We start from the raw sequence: 18,599 nt of genomic DNA, 5'->3' as shown, positions 1-18,599 counted from the left end.
GTCTAGATGGAATGATAATGTCTAAAAGTACAAATGGGCTCCTTCTTCAAGTAAGACATATCTAATATATATATATATATATATATATATATATATATATATATATATATATATATACATATATATATATATACATATATATATATACATATATATATATGTATATATATATATATATATATATATATATATATACAGGTTGGGCCATTTATATGGATACACCTTAATAACATGAGAATGGTTGGTGATATTAACTTCCTGTTTGTGGCACATTAGTATATGTGTGGGGGGGGGGACATTTTCAAGATGGGTGGTGACCATGGCGGCCCTTTTGAAGTCGGCCATTTTGAATCCAACTTTTGTTTTTTCAATAGGAAGAGGGTCATGTGACACATGAAACTTATTGGGAATTTCACAAGAAAAACAATGGTGTGCTTGGTTTTAATGTAAATGTATTCTTTCATGAGTTATTTACAAGTTTCTCTTTGTTTACAGCCATTGACATGTTGCCAAGATTAACAAGTGAGGAGCGGATAGAAATTGTGTTGATGTCTGGTGAATGCAGTAACCGGGTCTTTGCAGCAGATTTCAATGCAAGACACCCTACGAGACCACCCATCTCCCATGCTACAATTAGCAAACTGCTTGCTAAGTTTCATGAAACTGGTTCAGTGTTGGATTTGCCAAAATGTGGACACATGAAATCTGTCACTAATGAAGAAACATCAGTGGCTTCCCTAGCTTCATTCAGCAAGAGCCCACAGCGTAGCACTCGCTGCATGTCACTGGAGAGTGGCATGAGTCGAATATCCCTTCGGCGGATATTAGCTACTCACAAATGGCACCCTTACAAACTCCAGCTACTGCAGCATCTCAATGAGGATGACCCAGATCGGTGCACTGAATTTGCAAAATGGGCAAAACAAAAATTGGAACAGGACCCTCAGTTTACGCAGAAGATTTTGTTCAGTGATGAGGCAAACCTTTATGTGATTGGTGAAGTTAACAAACAAAACCACCACTATTGGTCTGACACTAACCCACATTGGATAGATCCCTCCAAGACTGTTGGAACAAAAAAATGTGTGGTATGGTGTGGTATATGGGGTACAAAGAGAGTGGGGCCATTCTTCGTCAATGGAAACCCCAAGGCCACTGGATATGCAACATTGCTACATGATTTTGTGTTTCCCTCGTTATGCACTGAAGTTGGAGTTTTTCCAGCAAGATGGTGCACCACTACATTATGGGTGTCAGGTCCGAGCATTTCTAGATTACCAGTTTCCTGGAAAGTGGATTGGTCATCGTGGGCCAGTTGAATGGCCCTCAAGGTCTCCCGATCTGACCCCCTTAGACTTTTATCTTTGGGGTGATCTGAAGGCAATTGTCTATGCTGTAAAGATACGAAATGTGCAGCCCCTGAAACTACTGATACTGGAAGCCTGTGCTAGCATTTCTCCTGTGGTGTTGCTATCAGTGTGTGAAAAGTAGGAGAAGAGGGCTGCATTGACAAACACAATGGGCAGCACATTGAACACATTTTAAAAGTGGTCAGAAACTTGTAAATAACTCATGAAAGAATAAAGTTACATTAAAACCAAGCACACCATTGTTTTTCTTGTGAAATTCCCAATAAGTTTGATGTGGCACATGACCCTCTTCCTATTGAAAAAACAAAAGTTGGATTCAAAATGACTGACTTCAAAATGGCCTTTCTGAAAAATACTGTGTGTGTATATATATATATATATATATATATATATATATATATATATATATATATATATATATATACAGGGAGTGCAGAATTATTAGGCAAATGAGTATTTTGACCACATCATCCTCTTTATGCATGTTGTCTTACTCCAAGCTGTATAGGCTCGAAAGCCTACTGCCAATTAAGCATATTAGGTGATGTGCATCATTGTAATGAGAAGGGGTGTGGTCTAATGACATCAACACCCTATATCAGGTGTGCATAATTATTAGGCAACTTCCTTTCCTTTGGCAAAATGGGTCAAAAGAAGGACTTGACAGGCTCAAAAAATAGTGAGATATCTTGCAGAGGGATGCAACTCTCTTAAAATTGCAAGGCTTCTGAAGCGTGATCATCGAACAATCAAGCGTTTCATTCAAAATAGTCAACAGGGTCGCAAGAAGCGTGTGGAAAAACTAAGGTGCAAAATAACAGCCCATGAACTGAGAAAAGTCAAGCGTGCAGCTGCCAAGATGACACTTGCCACCAGTTTGGCCATATTTCAGAGCTGCAACATCACTGGAGTGCCCGAAAGCACAAGGTGTGCAATACTCAGAGACATGGCCAAGGTAAGAAAGGCTGAAAGACGACCACCACTGAACAAGACACACAAGCTGAAACGTCAAGACTGGGCCAAGAAATATCTCAAGACTGATTTTTCTAAGGTTTTATGGACTGATGAAATGAGAGTGAGTCTTGATGGGCCAGATGGATGGGCCAGTGGCTGGATTGATAAAGGGCAGAGAGCTCCAGTCCGACTCAGACGCCAGCAAGGTGGAGGTGGCGTACTGGTTTGGGCTGGTATCATCAAAGATGAGCTTGTTGGGCCTTTTCGGGTTGAGGATGGAGTCAAGCTCAACTCCCAGCCCTACTGCCAGTTTCTGAAAGACACCTTCTTCAAGCAGTGGTACAGGAAGAAGTCTGCATCCTTCAAGAAAAACATGATTTTCATGCAGGACAATGCTCCATCACACGCGTCCAAGTACTCCACAGCGTGGCTGGCAAGAAAGGGTATAAAAGAAGAAAAACTAATGACATGGCCTTTTTGTTCACCAGATCTGAACCCCATTGAGAACCTGTGGTCCATCATAAAATGTGAGATTTACAAGGAGGGAAAACAGTACACCTCTCTGAACAGTGTCTGGGAGGCTGTGGTTGCTGCTGCACGTAATGTTGATGGTGAACAGATCAAAACACTGACAGAATCCATGGATGGCAGGCTTTTGAGTGTCCTTGCAAAGAAAGGTGGCTATATTGGTCACTGATTTGTTTTTGTTTTGTTTTTGAATGTCAGAAATGTATATTTGTGAATGTTGAGATGTTATATTGGTTTCACTGGTAAAAATAAATAATTGAAATAGGTATATATTTGTTTTTTGTTAAGTTGCCTAATAATTATGCACAGTAATAGTCACCTGCACACACAGATATCCCCCTAAAATAGCTAAAACTAAAAACTACTTTCAAAAATATTCAGCTTTGATATTAATGAGTTTTTTGGGTTCATTGAGAACATGGTTGTTGTTCAATAATAAAATTATTCCTCAAAAATACAACTTGCCTAATAATTCTGCATTCCCTGTATATATATATATATATATATATATATATATATATATATATATATATGTATATATATATATATATATATATATCAGGGGATGAGCAGCACAAACCAAAGTATATGCAATACTATGCAAAGCATGCACGCAGCACTGGAGATCCCCAATCTCCATAAGAAATATATAAATACAGAGCGGCTGCAGCACACAACAGGAAAGCAGTGACAGGGGCTCTTAGTTACGCTTTAATGCGTTTAAGCTCACCAACTGCGCCAAAGTGTCCCGAATCTAATGAGTCCTACTCTAACCAGGCAAAAATGCTAGTTTTTTATCAGCATTCTAGTGGGAACCATGCCAAAAGCCCAAGGGTCAACTAAATGGGAGAAAGGAAATTAAAAACACCTCACCTTCTACTAGCTACTGACTGAACTATGAGCTCCGCTCATCTATATGCTTAACTGTGCTAGAGATGGGTGTGGTTATGCACGCTGTTGTGTGCTGCAGCCCCTCTGTGTGTATATATATATATATATATATATATATATATATATATTTTTTTTTTTTTCTTTTTTTTCTTTTGACAGACTATGTTTTCTGTGTTTGTATTATATTGCTGGATAGCGTACTGATAAGGCTGTTGCCTTTGATGTGGGATTTGTGCCCTTTGACAAGGGGTTTGAATCCTAGCTCAAGCCAGTACATAAACAGTAAGGAGTCTTTGGGAAAGGCTCCCTAATGATCCTAGTCGCTCATGGAGCACACCTTAACCACTTGCCGACCAGGGGATTTTTCAATGATCGGTGCTGCGTGGGCTCTACAGCCCGCAGCACCGATCAGGAGTGCAGCAGGGCGATCAGACTACCCCCCTTTTTTCCCCACTGGGGGGATGTCCTGCTGGGGGGGTCTGATCGCCGCCGGCTACATTTGCTTAGCGGGGGGGCGCTCTTCAAAGCCCCCCTCCGCAGCGTTCTCCGCCGTCTCGCCGCTCCCTCCCTCTCCCTCCCCCTGTGAGCTGCCCAGGACGGATTTCCGTCCTGCGCATTGAAGGATAGGCTTCAGCCTATCATATGCCGGCGATCCCCGGCCAATCAGAGGCCGGGGATCGCCGATCTGCCTTACGGCGCTGCTGCGCAGCAGCGCCGTATGATGTAAACAGCGTAGATTTCTTCCCCGCCTGTTTACATTTTGCCGGCGAGCCGCGATCGGCGGCTCACCGGCTGTTCACGGAGACACCCTCCGTGAACTGACATGGAAAGGACGCTCCATGGTAACCCGCAGACGACGTTTCCATGGTAACCCGCAGACGACCAGTTTACGCCAATCGGCGTTAGCTGGTCGTCAAGAGGTTAAAGGAAACCAGAGCTGTTCTAACAAAAACATTTTATACATACCTGGGGCTTCCTCCAGCGCCATACACACGGATCGCTCCCATGCCACCGTCCTCCACTGCCTGCAGCTCCGGTACAGAGTCCCCGCACTTCCGTCGGTCAGGCAAGTTTATGCAGGATAAGTGCGCCCTCTACATATTTCTCCAGCAGCTACTGGAGAGAGACGCAAACAGCGCACTTCACTCACGTCAGACTGGCTCAGACAAACGGAAGTGCGGGGACTCGGTATCGGTGCTGCGAGAAGATTGAGGACGGCGGTGTGGGAGCGATCCTTGCGTATGCGGCGTACACTTTAAGTGGCTGCAGCTCTGGAGCTTTGAGTTCGCTAGGAGAAAGCATAATATAAATGTTCTGTGTCTTGTCTTATATTTATTGTTAGTTTGAATCAGTCACTTTCTCTAAAGAAAGTTTAATTTCATTTCATTTCTAAAATGAAGAATGAAAACTTAGAGTCAAAGTAAGGGCAGCCATACACTAGTCAATACATTCTAGAGACATCTGGTGACTCAATCAGTTGATCGGATCTCCTAAACATCAATGTCACAAATGATTCCGATCCATTGATTTTCAGGCAAAATTGATCAATTTGTGTAGCAAGCATGAGCGCCTCATGCTTGCTACACAGCCATAGCAGTGTAGCAAGGCACCTGTATTTTCACTGGCCTGAGGAAGCGGGCAAGCACCCACAAAACACATTGTCAATTTTTATGTGCTTGAATAAAAGACCTTTTTTCAATAAACTACTCCAAATTCTTCAAGAGAGGTAAGATTACCTCTCTGTTTATAAGATTAACAGCTTATTAGCCTATCTTTTATGCATTGGGCGCCTCCACCCCTGTTTTAAAGCGGAACTGTAGATACGAATTAAACACATTGTTTCACTTAGCTGGGGCTTCCCCAAGCCCCCAGCAGCCGCCCTGTCCCGCGCCGCTCCTCAACGAACCTCCGTTCTCCCGCCGCCAGCTACTTTCGGTTCTCGCGCCGGGCCACTGCGCCTGCGCGGCTCTGGCCACGCGTATCCTTTCTTTGCCTCCTCTGCAATTGCAGAGGGGAACGCGAAGAAAGGATACGCTTGGCAGGGCTGCGCTGGCCTTGACTTACAAGTCGAGGTACGGAACGGAGCAGCGGCGGGGGAACGGAGACTCGTGGAGACTCAGTACAGGACAGGACAGCTGCTGGGGGCTTGCAGAAGCCCCAGGTAAGTGAAACAATGTGTTTAATTTGTATCTACAGTTCCGCTTTAAGTGTCTTGTCATACCTCTTTTAGAGGTGATAGTTTTTTAGTTGTGCTAAAGTGCTAAAGAACTTCCGGAGTGCGACCACCCAGTTCCTGTCACAGACCTGGAAAACCGAGCGGGGACAGTTAATCTCCCGCCTGCTCTGACGGTGGTTTTGCAACCCACCTTTGTGAGTATATACATCCTTAGCAATTTTTTTTCTGAATCTTACACGATTCTGAATCTTACTTCTGCACCATTGGGCTTCTGGTCTCCTTTTGTCTTTTAGATGAACCTGGGGTTGTTACAATCACAGGAACCATCGACATAAGCTATCTAAAGAGGCAGGAGAAGCCCTGGCAGTGTTGTGAAGTCACAAGAGGAAGCACCGGCAGCAAGATCAGAAAAACTGATTGTAATTCTTGAAAATAAGTATAAAAGTTGTATTGTGTATGGCCATACCCAAACAGGGCTTTTCAGGCAGCAAAAATATATATTACTGCTTTAACCACTTGACGACCATAGTGCTAACCCCCCCTAAAGACCAGGCCATTTTTTGCAGTACTGGGCTGTGCAGGCTTTTCAGCCTCCTGCACAGCCCAGCTATGGAGCCCAGCGATTGTCTATTTTTTTTTCTCCAGGCTCTGAGGCTCTCTCTCCCTCCCTCCCTCCCCTTCCCTCCTCCCCTCCAGTATTTGAATTGGAACAGGACGGCGATCCGTCCTGTTCCAGCTCTCATAGGCATCAACCTATGAGAGGACGACGCTCCCCCGCCAAACAGAGGCCGGGGATCGCCGATCTCATACAGCGCTGCCGGGGACCACAGCGCTGTACAGTTGTAAACAAAGGGGATTTCTTTCCCCTTTCCTTTACAAACAGCCTGCTAGCCGCCTTCAGCAGCTAGCAGGCTAATCACGGAACTCCATTCCTTGAAGTGGCAGGGAACAATCGTGCATGCGCGCGGCCGTTCCCTGGGAAACTGCAGCCCCAGGACTTGACGCCAATTGGCGTTAGGCGGTCCTGGGGCTGCCACCGTGGTCACGCCCATTGGCGTGAGGCGGTCTTCAAGTAGTTGAAGTGTACCAGGGAGGAAGCATAAAAGAAGTTTTATACATGCATGGGGCTTTCTCTAGCCCCCTTCACACTAATCCATCCCTCGAAGCCCTCTGTTCCTCCACAATCTGGCCTGGTAATTTGGCGATCAGGGAAATAGCAATTGTGATCCTGCAGCATTTTTGGAGCGATTGTGCTCCAATACAAAACATACAAACGCTTCAAAAATCACTTTGCAATCATTGTGCAAATGCGAATCTGCCGCGATTACACTACCTGAGGAATATTTTTTTTTTCCCTGCAAATAGCAATTGCTCTGCAAATGGAAGCACTAAATCATAATTTATAGAAGGCACCCTGCATAGGCTCGATTACAGCCCCTGACCCTCCTTTCCTGTCCATGAGAGTACCAGGGTTGGTAGCCTATGAAGGTCCTGAAAACAACCAGGAAGTGAGGACAGTGTCTCCAATGGAACTACAGACTGCAAGAAAACAAAAAGACTTCCTGTCCAGAGCTAAATACTCATTTTTCCTGCAGAGAAGGTGCATAGATGAAACGCAGGCAGCACAATGCGCTGTGCAGATAAGTTCAGGTCAGGCACACAGAGAGCAGCAGTGTGTGTTATCCCTTTCCTGCAGCTAATCTCAGGACTGATCTCTGGCTCTCCCTCCAGCCCCCAGTGACTTACCGTGTAGTAGCCACTCCTACATACTCTCCTCCAGATCTCTTGAGTGACAGTTGGCAGGATCCTCGCACTGTCTGCCAATTTATACACCTCCCACTCCACATCCCCACTCCACTCTCCTTTGGCACAAAGGCCCGGACCCTTCCTCGCTGCAGTCTACAGATCATGTCCCTGCTGGTCCCAGGTGTTGGGTTGCGCATGGTGGCTCTGGAGATCTGGCTGGAGCACTCCTTCCTGGACACATAGCGGTCACACATGGCCCTGTCAAGGTAAAATGAATTTAAAGCTGGGCACCCTGGAGAGAAGAAAAGAAGGCTGGTGGTCAATAGGAGTGGTGCCTGCAGGAAGGAAGGAAGGAAGTGATTGCTGTTTCTGCACGTAGCTGCCTACTGCACACAGATACAGGCTGCGGTGTGTCGAACGCAGTTGGGAGGCCATGGACAGTGGACTAGGGCTACTGTGCAGTTAGTTGACTGCCCGCCCTTGTTACTCTTGTGCCCTAGGCCATGGTCTAGGTGGCCTTCCCCCTAATCCGACCCTGTACTTGAGAGGAGAACGGACATTTTTTTTGGCCATTTTTCACTCATTGCTAAACTGACAGTGAATGGTCCCTATTTTACAAATTTCCTTTGAGTTGGGTTGCATGTGTCTACACTTGCTGCCAGACATTGTTAACCTGGGCTGAGACTTTGCAGGTTTGAGATGATCTTTACTAAAATTCTACAAGCCTGTACTGAGACTCTGCCAAACTTCAACATCTTATTTACCTGCCTACAAACACCCAGCACTTAAGAACTCAGAACTTCCCCTATGCTCTAAAAGATAAGCAATAGCATAATGTTTAAAGAAAAACATTTCTTAGTTACAGCTGATACAAATCCTGCAATAAATCTGCAGTGTGTCTACTTCCTGTTTATGGAAGCATTGTGTGTTTACAAATTAGCTGCTCTGCCATTGGCAGAGGAGATTTCTGAACTGACACAGCTGAGAGATGAAATCAAAGTTGTGATTAGTCACAGATGAGGGAGAATTACACAGGCTAAACTCTGTAAATACATACAGGGTGCATTTCTATATGTTTTCCTTCTATCCTATGCAAGAGTTCAGGTCCACTTTAACAATTCCTCATAATAATCTTGTCCAGTTAGCCCTGCGCTATGCCTAATGGGTGCAAATTTGTTAATATCCCAATAAAAAGGCCCTATTTCTACATGCAAACCTATATGCACTGATTTTATTGGCATATGGAATTCCGTTGGACTTTCGTACTTATATTTTATACCAGGAAATGAGAAGTGTATCTGAAAGAAGAACCTTGAAGGTTCAGAGGACAATTCTGTCATTTACATTAAAATAGAAAGGCACATGAATAATTTAGAAGCGGAAAATACAGAGTCTTGCGCACTGAACAGGGTAATGACCCCAAGTGGATTTCCAGCGCATCATTGCTGAACTTTGAAACGTGCTTTTAAATATGACAATTTTATTTTTTAATAGAACAGGGTGCATTTCCTCTATTGGCTTAATAACACATTCATGTTTGTTTGTGGAAGTTTTAAAAAGATAAAGATAAGACATGGAACGCCAGTATTGTTTGTTGTGTTAGATATCAATATCCTAACAATGATAACTATCTGTACTTATGGCAAAGGGAGAATGAGGGTACAGTGACACAGGAGGGGCCTAGGACAAGCACCCCAGGGATCTGTTGGCTCCACTTACAGCATTTGGATTCAGAGAGTGAAAGACAATGCATTGGTTTATTTCAGCAACAGCACTAACACAATCTATGCAGTGCTGTCAGGAAACAAAGCAAAATTCTGTAGCCAAAGTCCAGGGAGCCAATACTTTAGGAATTCAAAGCCATTCAACAGTGATACAGATTGCAGGGGTGACTGAAGGAATGTCTGTGGGAGATGGACTCCTTACAACCACTGTGGAGCAGTATTTCCATTGAAACCTCCAAGAGAAGCTAGATGGAGTAAGGCCATATGGGTCCAGCTAAGTTTCTTGGCACTGGTTTTAAACTGGTAGGCTAGTGCCTGCACACGTTGGAGTTTGAAAGTGAATCTCTCAAGCTGGGAATACAAATGTCATTTAATTTATGTTTCAGTCCTGCTTATGTAGTATAGAAGGTAGTCTAACCATAAATGTCCTTGACTTGTAATATACACACTGTCTGTCTTTGTATTGTTTTTGTTTGTGTTTGTTAAGCAACTGCCAAGACAAATTCCTTGTAGGTGCAAACTTACTTGGCGGAATAAAATTGATTCTGATTCTGATTCTGATTACTTATTCAGAACCCAGAACCTGCTACCTGTTACAGCTGCGTCAATGGATTCTCCTGTATAGTGAAGCAGATCTCAGGCCACATAGGAAAGGGAATCCTGGTCTATCATCACTAGCTTCCAAATTTAGGATCCATCATCTATTCAGCTTGGAAACCACACTAGGACCTAACCGGCTCTAAAGAGTGAGCTACTGTATAGTGATTCTTTTATTCAGACACTGCATGAGCTGTCTCATGCAGCATGCTACATATATCTGTGATACCTCTGGGTGAATTCTATATAGTCGCAGCATTGTCTGCTGAAAAGTTAATTATACAGTATCCAAAGAAAAAATAAGGTAGTTTCTACTAAATGCCATTTTTATTGCTCTAAAATTTGTACAGTATAATCTTGTAGTAAACTCTGATATAGTAAACCTCTGCTATAGTAATTACATGTCTAGGCCCTGTTCAAATGTCAGTATAAGTATATGGGAGTAACTTCTGGTATAGTAAACCCTGATATATAGATCTCCTGTTTCTTGGCCCCTGCGGTATTCTGTATCCGGCTATAGTGGAAAGTGGGCAGGGAGTGTGTTTCATACATCAGTCAGAGCAACGGTTGGTGGGCATCTCGCTATCTGCACCTTACTCTAGGCACCGGCCAGTGCATGGGCTAAAGACCACAAGAAGCAGGGGCGTTCCTAGGGTCCTTGGAGATTGGTGGCACCTGGGGGCACCAGGTGGGGGCTAGGCAAAAAAATGGGCGTGGTCATGCAGTGAGTGGGCATGGCCATGGGTGGGGCCAATCGTACATTAGATTAGGACAGTGGTGGCGAACTTTTGGGAGGCCCAAACTGCAACCCACAAGTCACTTATCTATCGCAAAGTGGCAACAGCAATTTAAACTAAATACTATACAAACGTTTTAACACATACATGAACATTATGGAAAATCCAAGTTGAAAAACTGAAAAGATAAACAATTTCATCCATCCTACTCCTGAAAAAATATATTCATTTTTTTAGAACCTCCCAGTTTTATTTTCTGTTTTAAAAAGCTAAAAAAGTAGGTTTACTGCTATTGTCTCATATGATGATGATTCAGCTTTTCCCATAGTCTGGCAGTTAGCAATCATTTGACCCCCAACAAGACAAATTCAGCAATCATGAGGCCCCCAACATGAAAAAGTCAGCAAACGGAGGCCCCCAACAAGACATATTCAGCAATCATGAGGCCCCCAACAAATCATGAGGCACCCAACAAGACAAATTCAGCAATCTTGAGGCCCTCAACAAGACAAATTCAGCAATCATGAGGCCCCCAACAAGACAAATTCAGCAGTCATGAGGCACATAAATAGACAGCATTTCACATAAATAGGCAGAATGCCCCCTTAATATGGTAGACACCTCTCACCTGGCTTCTAAATTCTCCTCTACTGGCTGCTGTACCTGGCAATACTGTTTTTGGCTGGATTGGGGATGATGTGTGAGCTGAAAGGCCTGGCAGTGATGCTGTGGCCTGGCTGGCGGTGATGCTGTGGCCGATGTTGTGGCTGGGTTGGCTGGCAGTGATGCTGGGCTGTGCTTGGCTGGTTGAAGTAAATGCTGGCCTGACTGGTGGTGATGCTGTGGCCTTTTTGATAGTGATTCTGGGCTGGTTGGCTGGTGGTGATGCTGGGCTGGCTGGCCTGGATAGTTTAGGTAGCGACAGGTGCCCCCTAGTTAAGGTAGCGCCAGGAGTACCCCAGTTTAGGTAGTGACACTAGCCCCCCAGTTCAGTTAGTGAAAGGAGCCCCCCAGTGTAGGCAGTGACAGGAGCCCCCAGTTTAGGTAGTGACAGGCACCCCCCAGTTAGGTAGTGACAGGCACCCCCCAGTTAGGTAGTGAGTGACAGGGACCCCCAGTTGGGTAGTGAGTGACAGCAGGGACCCCCAGTTGGGTAGTGAGTGACAGCAGGGACCCCCAGTTGGGCAGTGAGTGACAGCAGTGTCCCCAGTTAGATAGTAAGTGACAGCAGGGACCCCCAGTTAGATAGTGAGTGACAGCAGGGACCCCCAGTTAGATAGTGAGTGACAGCAGGGACCGCCAGTTAAATAGTGAGTGACAGCAGGTACCCGCAGTTAAATAGTAAGTGACAGCAGGGACCCCCGTTTAGATAGTGACAGCAGGGACCCCCAGTTAAATAGTGAGTGACAGCAGGGATCCCCAGTTAAATAGTGAGTGACAGCAGGGACCCCCGTTTAGATAGTGAGTTATAGCAGGGATCCCCGTTTAGATAGTGAGTGACAGCAGGGACCCCTGTTAGGTAGTGAGTGACAGCAGGGACCCCCGTTAGGTAGTGAGTGACAGCAGGGACCCCTGTTAGGTAGTGAGTGAAAGCAGGGACCCCCGTTAGGTAGTGAGTGACAGCAGGGACCCCCAGTTAAATAGTGAGTGACAGCAGGGACCCCCGTTAGGTAGTGAGTGACAGCAGGGACCCCCGTTAGGTAGTGAGTGACAGCAGGGACCCCCGTTAGGTAGTGAGTGACAGCAGGGACCCCTGTTAGGTAGTGAGTGACAGCAGGGACCCCCGTTAGGTAGGGAGGGACAGCAGGGACCCCGGTTAGGTAGTGAGTGACAGCAGGGACCCCCAGTCAAATAGTGAGTGACAGCAGGGACCCCCATTAGGTAGTGAGTGACAGCCGGGACCGCCGTTAGGTAGTGAGTGACAGCAGGGACCCCCGTTAGGTAGTGAGCGACAGCAGGGACCCCCGTTAGGTAGTGAGTGAGTGACAGGGACCCCCGTTAGGTAGTGAGTGACAGGCGCGCTCCCCACCCCACCTACCTTGCCGCGTCAGACCTCAGGATCAGCGGGCGACCCGACCAGATAGAGCGGGCGCCGGGCACAAATATGCGGAAGTGATGTCACTTCCGCATATCAGCGGTGTCCGCTAGGTCCTAGTGCCCGCTCTATCTGGTCGCCCGGCGCTGATCGAGGTCTGAATGGCAGCGGGGACAGCGGAGCGAAGCAGGGCAGAGCGGGGCAGCAGCGGCCGGGAGATCCGTGGCACCCCAGGACAGATTGGGGGCACGGGCCCCCCCCCCCAAAATAGGGCTAGCGACGCCCCTGGCAAGAAGCATTTACTGGTGAGACCTAGGCTTCCTGTTTAATGTGCTGCCTGATTACTGAGGGTGTCGCTGATCATCTGTGACTTGCTTGTGCATAGCTGCAACATTACAGTATCATTGGACAGAGGATCACACTATCAGTGCTGTAGCTGCATTAACTGGTGAGACCTATGTGTCTTGCGTAAGCTGTTGCATGATTATTGCATGCAAATCCCTGCATATTGAGCACTCTGCACTTTGATGTAGCTTAAGAACTGTCTGAGCTCGCTCGCTGAAGCATTGAATAGTCAATTATTGACTGAATTAAGATATAGTACCATAGTATACTTAATGTACTTGAGTTTGACCATTTCTGGTATATAGTATAGTAAACTTCTGATATAGTAAATCACTTGGTTGGGTCCCTTTGAGTTTCCTATAAAGGGGTTCTACTGTATTTCCTGTTGAATTGAAGTGAAAGGCATATGGTGGCTGCCATATTTATTTCCTTTTAAACAATATCAGTTGCCTGGCAGTTCTGCTGGTCTCTTTTGTTGCAGTCAGTGGCCTCAATTCACTAAGCTTATCTCCTGTCTTTAATAACGTTTCTAGTGTTATCACCATGGTGATAAGGCATGTAGCATTCAGGAAACATTTTACCTCAGGCAAACCTAAACTTAACTCTTCTGTCTTTAAGTTAACTCTTCAATCCTTAAAATAACTCCAGAATTAAAGACAGGCTGTAAATTAACTGTGTGTGAAAATAACTGCAAAGGAGGAAACTTATCTACAGAGGAGGTAACTTAAAGAGGAACTCCAGCCTAAACAAACATACTGTCATTAACCACTTAACATCTCAGTCGTTTTCAGCTTATGCATCCGAGCAATGTTCACCTCCCATTCATTAGCCTATAACTTTATCACTACTTATCACAATGAACTGATCTATATCTTGTTTTTTCCGCCACCAATTCGGCTTTCTTTGGGGGGTACATTTTGCTAAGAGCCACTTTACTGTAAATGCATTTTAACAGGAAGAATAAGAAAAAAAATGAAAACATTCATTATTTGTCAGTTGTCGGCCATTATAGTTTTAAAATAATACATGCCTCTATAATTAAAACCTACGTATTGTTAGTGCCCATTTGTCACGGTTATTTCACCATTTAAATTATGTCCCTATCATAATGTATCGCGACAATATTTTATTTGGAAATAAAAGAGCATTTTTTCCGTTTTGCATACATCACTATTTACAAGCTTATAAAAAAAAAATAGAGAGAAATATTTCATCTTTACATAGATATTTAAAAAGTTTAGACCCTTAGGTAAATATTTATGTTTTTTTTTTTTTTTATAGTAATGTTTTTTTTTGTTTTTTTTTATTAAACATTTTATGTGGGCATTTTTGGGAGGGTGGGATATAAAAGTGTTTAATTTGGGGAAATATTGGTGTATTGTAATGTTTTTGAGGATTTTCTTGTAGTTTTACTTTTTGGCCACAAGATGGCAATCTCGATTTTTTTTACATGACGTCACTCTAAGCGTACAATGTACGCTTAGAGAGACACAGCTTCAGAAAGAGCGAAGCTTCCGAGAGAAGCTGTCGCTTTTTCAGCGGGGGAGAGGAATCAATGATCGGGCTCCATAGCCCGATAAATTGATTCCGTGGCTACCGACTCCGCGGCCGGGAGTGCGCGTGCACGCGCGCGATCGGCCGCGGGAGCGCGCGGGTGCGCGCCTGTCCTCCTTGACGTTTTTATACGTCAAGGAGGACAAAGTGGTTAAGTTACATTAGTTATGTTAATTAAAATAGATAGGTAATATAATCTCTTACCCACACTGTTTTAAAAGAACAGGCAAATGTTTGATTTCATGGCAGCCATCTTTTTGGTTGAAAGGAGGTGACAGGGAGCATGAGACACAGTTCTAACTGTCCTGTGTCCTGAGCACCTCTCCCAGTTGCTAGGCAATGTGAATAACAACATAGGAAATCCCATCATGCTCTGCACAGCATCAGGGAAAAAAGCCCTGGGTTTTTTTCTTTGATGGGTGGAGCTTAGCTTAAAATGCAGCTAAAAATGATGCTTTGGTAAGAAAATCAAAGTTCTGATGCTGTGAAACTGTTAAAGAAACACCAAGCCTTTTCAGTTCTGCTGAGTAGATTTTTAGTCCAGAGGTTCACTTTAAGAAATGAAGAGATAAGATAACTCTATCAGTGTGCAGTGGCAAGTTTGCTCTTGCCTTATCTCCAGCATGATCTTAGTGAATTGAGGCCATAGTCAGAATCACAAACCTGGAACAAGCATAGGGCTCATCTAGACAGACTTCAGTCAGAGCACCTGGTCTGTATCCTTGTTCAAGGACTATGCACAGCAGGATCATCCACAAGGCAACCTAAGCAGGTGCCTGGGGCAAAGTGGGTGTTAAGGGGCCCAACTGTTACCTTCTCTTATCCCTTCTCTTATCCCTCTTGCACCTCAGTGTACCAAAAGTAATATAAGGTGGAGCCATAGCTACCTCTTTGCCTTGGGCCCAATTTAATCTTAATCCATCTCTGGGCCTATGGCTAAAAGTATTCGTGTCAGAGGATCTGAAAGACAGCCAGGCACTTCAGGTGTGCTTTAGCCAGGCATATACTGCATGAGGGAGAAGGTTTTAACCCTTTCCAATCTTATGTTGAACTATGTCTGACATAGACCTTTTCCAGTTTAAGCCCAATGTAGGACATAGCCCAACACAGGAAAATTGGCTGCCGGTGGTGCTGTTGCCAGATAAAATCCAACACAGCACATGAACTTCTTCAGATCAAAGTGTTAGTAACTTGTACCATAGGTGCTGCGGTAGTACCACTACTGCACAGCAATCTTACCGCTAGTTAGTGCATCAGGGCCTGTATACACTGCTGCGCTTGCGCTGCGCTTTTCAAATCGCATGCGTTTTTTTTTTAATCGCAAGATCTTTCGAAAAATAATGAAAATCATGGAGACCTGTACACACTGGTGCAATGCGCTTTTCCTATTCTAATGAAGGCTTGCGATTTAAAAATCGCAGGTGATTTTAAAAGTGCAGCAAAGTGTACAGGCCCAAAGGCTTGTTAATGGTAGCAGCTGTTCCTATTTGAATCGCAAGCTGGCCAGGGTGTGGGAGGAGGGGGAGGTGAGTTTCTCATGATCCACAGCTATATAGCTATGTACAGTGTTGCTATGTACATAGCTAGCAGAATCAGTGCTATGATTAATAACTCTAAGTATTGCTGCTTAAATCTGACATGTTGCGCACGCAGTGGTGGCAGCTCTGCGATCAGTATTTCCATCATGCAGATATCAACCATTTGTTGTGTGATGAAGTCGCTCGTGGGACAGAGTATGCCAAATTGCTGGCATATCGTCTCATCATTTGTACATGGCCAAGAGGTGGGGAGAGAGGGGTGGGAGCAAGCAAGATGGTGAGGGTGTACAAGGGAGGCTGTGAGAGACAAATTGCACGCAAATTCTGTTTGATTTTTTATGGCAGAGAACATTACAGAGCTACTCACTCCAAGGACCACAGCTGAGGAGCTCTCGTCTTCTCTGTCACCACTGCAGAACTTATGAGGTAAACCAAATATGCTGAGTCATCAGTCACACACCACAGGAATCCTGTCAGCAGCAGCTGAGGAGATCAGTCAGTGTTCTGTGCAGGGGGTGGGGCCAGGCTGCTCTCAGGAGTGCATCAGCAGCTCTGCCTTTGCAGGGCAAGCACAGTGTATGAAGTGATGGGTGCTGCTCTGCTACAGGTTTGTTCTGTGGTAAATGCCCGCCAGGATCTTGATGTAGTAGCTGACCAGGCTGAGTGACAGGATAAATATCTCTTGTAACTCTTGGCTGTTAAACCGTCTCCTGTTTTGTGGTGTCACCTGGGGCTACCCCCTAGCGATGCCACTGCAAGTTATGCATACCTCAGTGTAATATATAATGGGCTCAATTCTGGTAGCTCTGTGAGGTAAATATTTTTTGGTAGGTAAAATACCTCATGAGGTATTTTCCTCTTCTTTTATCAATTCTGAAAGATTTTTCTCCATTTCAGAACATGAGGTAAAACATGTGGTAAAGGCATAGAGTGAGGTAAAACATGAGGTATTTCAGTGGTAAGCCTGCAGCAAATAGGTAATAGTCTTTAATTGTCTTCCATAAGTTAGGATAGTCTTTGGAAGATGTTTTGTTTTTGTTTTTTTTGAGGAGGGAAGGTGTATTTGATTATGTAGCAACCTATGTAAAGTAAATTTATAGGCATCCATTACAAAAAAAAAAATCCAGCTCATTTACCTTTAGAGGCTGGGGGGAGGAGGGGGGGGGGGTGGTAGGAGCACTTTTAGAGGCGGGAGGGGGGGGGGGGGGGTCGGAGCACTTTTAGAGGCTGTGGGAGGGGTCAGCACTTTTAGAGACTGGGTGAGTACTTTTAATTTTAGAGGCTGGGGGTCTGGAAGGGGGTTACAGCACTTTTACTTTTAGAGGCTGCTGGGGGGGGGGGGGGGTGCCTCGGAGCACTTTTAACCAGAGGAGGGGGGGGGGGAAGAAATCGGTGTTTGCCGCAGTTCAACATAATTTTTTTTTAAAATAGAGGCTGTGGATTGGAGCATTTTTACTTTTTTTTTCCAACCAGAGGTTAGGGAATGGCAATGTTAAGGGGGGGAGGGGGGGGGGGGCGCGGCAGATGAAGGATTGTACGGGGTTTGGAGCACTTTTTCTTTTTTAAAACAAAATGGAAGCTGGGGCTGGGGGGGATTGTTGGTCGGATCACTTTTACTTATTTCAGCAAAATATGGGGGCCCTGAACACAGAACGAGCTGAAAAGGCTCCATGTTATGTGACGGATATCACAATTCTGTCACAGCACTGCATTTATCATGTGGTAGAGGTAGGTCTAATTATGTGAGGTAAAAGACATGCAAACACGCACCTTATTTTACTTGAGAATTCAAGTGTGAGGTATTTCACTACTAAATACCACACATTTTTAGTAGAAAATTACCGCATGAATTACCTCATGAAATTACATGAGGTAAAACTTTACTTAAACTACCAGAATTCAAAAGTTGATTTCCCTCATGAGGTAAACCTAATTCCATGAGGTAATTATTTACTAAACACTACCAGAATTGAGCCCATTAAATGTCTCTAGATGACGATCTCACTATAGGGGTTTAGCTCCAGCCGGTGGACAGAGGGAGAATTGCAGCACTGGATGCAGGGGAGGTGAGTAAGTGCAGGGCTGTGCAGATCTATATATCGGTATGATTTTTTTAAAACTGGTTTTAGGGTCTAAAAGGTTGTGGAAAAAATCGCACTGCTTTTAGACCCTAAAATCCAGAAGTGATCATACCGCTCAGTAAAAAAAGGGGGGTTGATAAAATATCAAATTTGGTGTTTTACACTTTTTTCCAAATTCACTAAGATTTTTACACATGCAGTAATAGTTTAGCAAGTTACCAAAAACCTGCATGACAATTCACTAAGATTTTTGCCTCATGCAGTATTTTTTTCAGTATTTTAAGAAATCAAGTGGTATTTCATTTGGTATTTAAAGGGAAGGT

At 44.6% G+C, this 18,599-nt stretch overlaps 1 protein-coding gene across 3 annotated transcripts in view; it reads right to left on the bottom strand.

The window, feature by feature from the left end:
- The window catches only part of ZCWPW2 (zinc finger CW-type and PWWP domain containing 2), an 84,821-nt gene extending 67,929 nt beyond the window's left edge, over window positions 1-16,892 (bottom strand). For 2 of the 3 annotated variants that reach the window (XM_068234455.1, XM_068234456.1), the window contains exon 1: window positions 16,563-16,892. The gene's annotated coding sequence lies outside the window, so the exon portion shown is untranslated. The remainder of the gene's footprint in view (window positions 1-16,562) is intronic. The other variant, XM_068234454.1, reaches the window with a different exon arrangement.
- Between the last annotated feature and the right edge of the window lie 1,707 nt (window positions 16,893-18,599).

Source organism: Hyperolius riggenbachi, chromosome 5 (assembly GCF_040937935.1).
Source record: "Hyperolius riggenbachi isolate aHypRig1 chromosome 5, aHypRig1.pri, whole genome shotgun sequence".
Lineage (NCBI taxonomy): Eukaryota > Metazoa > Chordata > Amphibia > Anura > Hyperoliidae > Hyperolius > Hyperolius riggenbachi.
This window is presented reverse-complemented; position numbering and strand designations above follow the sequence as displayed.